Source organism: Podarcis vaucheri (genome assembly GCF_965113315.1).
Source record: "Podarcis vaucheri genome assembly, chromosome: 9".
NCBI lineage: Eukaryota > Metazoa > Chordata > Lepidosauria > Squamata > Lacertidae > Podarcis > Podarcis vaucheri.
Window position 1 is genome coordinate 9,180,725 of NC_138767.1, and position 3,639 is coordinate 9,184,363.

A 3,639-nucleotide genomic window follows, 5' to 3' on the forward strand; every position below is an offset into this window, starting at 1 on the left:
TGCGCAGAGTATTCCAAGGGTACAGGTTTGTCTAAGGGCATGATGATACCTGTTCTTAAACTAAGGGCACCACCCTCCCCTCCCCACTCTTGCAGGGACACCCCAGTCCCTCCTATGCAAGGAAATCCCCTTCCCTTTCCAGGGAATGTGAAACTTTCCATCCTTCCTGCATCCTTGGGGTGCAGAGGCGCCAAGTCAACCTCAAAACTGAGGGTTCCTAGGACACAGCACACACATGATGAAGGCAGTTCAACCCCCTAGAGTTGGCACACCTGCTGGGGTGTCAGTTACTGAAACTGCTCACATGACAATAAATTATGTCCCATTGATCCTATACAATGTATTGTAGTGGTTAGAGTGCTGGACTAGGACCTGGCAGACCAGGGACTCAGCTATACAGGTGCAAATAAAATGTTTTAAGTGTATTGTAAAGTGCATTATACAAATGTGACACTAGATGGCGATGGTGAACTATGGCAAATACAATATATTTTTTCAAAACTATATATATATATATATATATATATATATATATATATATATATGCATATTCACAGTGCTGTTTTTTAATATGTGTCTAGATTCCACCCAGGATTCAAATTCCCACTCAGCTACGAATCTCACTGGGTGACCTTGGACTACTTACTTACACTCAGCCCAACCTACCTCAGAGGGTTGTTGTTCTGAGGAGAATATGGAGATTGTCAGAGGCATCCTCACCACCTTGAGATCCTTGGAGGAACATTGGGATATGTATGCCACAATAAATAGAATGAAATAAAATCTTGAGACCTGAAGCCGGACCTGTCTTTATTATTGTCATTATGTTCCTCTGAAAAGTGGTGATGCAATATAAATGATAGGTTTTGGTTTTCCCTGGAGAAATAAAAGCAAGTGTCTAATTGTCCCTTGTCTGAATTTCCCCCCTGACCCCGCTTCCTGAGTGACCCACACAAGCTGCGACGGCAGACACCAGCTTTAATTTATGCCACCGTTTCTCTTCTCCTCCTGTTGGCATTCTGATGTTAGACCTAATAAGTCATTCAAGAGCTGCATTATAACGGTTTCTCGTCAGAAAAAAAAAGCTCTAGGGAGTAATAAGCATTCCACCAGTGGTTATGAACAGAACTTCACAGCATAGCAACACACTACAGAGGGGATTCTGTATATTTTGCTAACAACCTCTGATTTTTTAAACAAAGGTTCATTAAATGTCAAATCTACAAAAAAGCCTCTAGCATTCCTTTCATTAGAGATTTGGGGACAGGGAGGAAATAGTTCTTTGCTGCTGCTTCTTTTTTTCCTCCAAGCTGCACAGCATCTGCATAGTTTTATGTAGTCCTAGTGTTTTAATTCTTAATAAATCAGGTTTTTTGCACAGACAATTTCTTTCAGCGCTTGGCCAGTGAGCAGAAAACACTTCCCTGGAGATGGGGCAGAATGGAGGGAGGGCAAGTATTAGCAAGTGATATTAATCTCACAATTTTGGAATATTGTTTAGACAGAGGGTGAGGAATCTTTTCCAGCCCCGAGGGCCGCATTGCATCAAAAGCAGATCCTCTGGGGGCCACATGCCAATGATGGGTGGGGAGGCAAAAGTGGGCAGAGCACTGGATGTGGCCCTTATCTTTGTGCAGTGGGCTGTATTCCAGCCGCACAAACACACGGCCACAAACACTGCACGCTGCTCCATCATCTGTCCATGCAAGCTATCATAGTTCAAGGACACATTTCAGCCACGAAAAAGCACTTGCAAATCGTGCAGAGCAGAACTACTCATCCCCCCCCCCAAATCCATGCATTTATTAAACCTGTACACACAGTGTTCTCCATTTTAGGTGTTAGTGAGCCATGCTTGTGAAGTTCTACTGACTATAACAGCACAGTCCACTTCATGTACTCTCTGTCTTGGTTTAGCAGGGACAAGTCCTGTTCCTGGGAAATATTGGTTCCTTTTCTCCCCCTGTTTTCTTTTCTTTGGGGAAATTTGGAAAAAGCACATCTCTTGTTGTAGACTTATCTGATGTTTTCCTCCCTTGTGGCTGGGCAAGAACTACCTATCCAGAAGACAGACAATGCTGAAAGCACATGAGTCATAACTCTCCCAAAATAAGGATAACCAGATCTATTGTTGGATTAAAATTATATTATGCATTACATTTTTTAAAAGAAAGCTTTTATGCTCAGTTGATGCAAGTCAGTTCAGGACAAGCTCTTGCAAATAAAATGAATACAGAGTTGTACAGCAGGGAATGTGGGTGGGGAAGCAGTGACCATTTCTGTTCATCAAGTAGGAGAGGTTGTCTCTGAACTTCTGGGAAGAAACAAAATTACATTGAAAATTCTGCTGCCCCTATGTGAAAACTTTTTCTTTCTTTTTTTGGTATTCTGAGCTGGAGAGGAGCTATGAAGTCTGTAATATTTATTTTATCTTTGAGGTGTGCATTGTGAGCTGCATATGTAAAACTCAGCAACACGATTATCTAGAATGTTTGTGAACATTCTGTGACATCAGAGCAACTCGACCAGTGTAAGCATAACAACCAAATGGTCAGTTTTTCATAACATGCATCTACCTATACCACAGACTAAGCATAGTTAGAAGCTGAATTTAAGACAAATAAGCAAGTTCATTATTTTCATCTAGCCCTGCAAACAGAGACTGCCAGTAGCAATTGGGATCTACTCACTACATTCCAGCAGTTAACCAGTGTTGTTTTTCTGTGACTATGAAAGTTGGGTGCAATAATTTAATCCACCCACCTAAAAAAAAAAAAAAAAAAAAGACGACGAAGAAGAAGATGAAATAAATACCTCTTGCCATTGTACACTCCAGTGAAATAAAATGTCCCTGGCCACATTGAGTCAAATCGGCCCTTTCATGAATTTTGATTGGTTGCCATGGCAACAGTGACACACTCCATTTAGCACTGGAACTCTCACCACAACAGAAGGTGAGATAGAGTAGAGTAGAAGCAGTTCCCATGGGCTGTCTCTATGCACACCAAGCTAGGCCACTCACAAAACAACATGGTTGGATTCTCAGATGCTTCCCCTGTCCCACTTTCAAAACAAGAAGATCCTTGTAATCAGCTCGTTCATAGTATAACCTGAGAGGCCAGAGTTCAAATTCCCACTGGGCCACATGGAACCCTCTAAGTGACCTTGGGCCCATCAGTGCATCTCTCAGCCTAACCTAGCTCACAGAGTTGTTGCAGGAATTAACTGAAGAAGGGGGGAGGTTTTGCCCTACCGGATCTGCGACTTTATTACGAGGCAGTAAGCCTCTGCTGGATAAAAGACTGGGTTAAGTTAGAGAACAAGGAATTACTTGATTTAGAGGGTTACAACAACAGGTTCGGTTGGCATGCCTACCTTTGGTGCGGCAAGAGGAAAGCGCATAAGGGGTTTGAAGACCATATCTTCAGAGGCCCACTTATTGAAATATGGGAAAGATATAAGAACATACTAGAACCTAAGATTCCCCATTGGCTCTCACCCCTCGAAGTGATGAGTATTAAGAAAATTAATATGGAAGGTGATTGGGCAACTTACGAACAATTGTTAATGAAAGAGGATGGTAAATGGAAACTAAAACCGTATGAGCAGATTAAGCAGTATGTCTATGACTGGTTACAC

The 3,639-nt window shown here is 42.1% G+C and overlaps 1 long non-coding RNA gene across 2 annotated transcripts; it reads right to left on the reverse strand.

Moving 5' to 3' along the window:
- Positions 1-1,784: 1,784 nt before the first annotated feature.
- LOC309540582 lies at positions 1,785-2,913 on the reverse strand. 2 transcript variants are annotated; one of them, XR_014223363.1, is made up of 2 exons: positions 2,815-2,913; positions 1,785-2,057 (listed from the first exon to the last, which is right to left on the reverse strand). It is a non-coding gene; the product is annotated as an uncharacterized lncRNA (long non-coding RNA). The 2 variants fall into 2 exon arrangements; XR_014223364.1 differs by lacking the exon at positions 1,785-2,057 and adding an exon at positions 2,129-2,314 and having other exon boundaries at positions 2,815-2,901.
- Between the last annotated feature and the right edge of the window lie 726 nt (positions 2,914-3,639).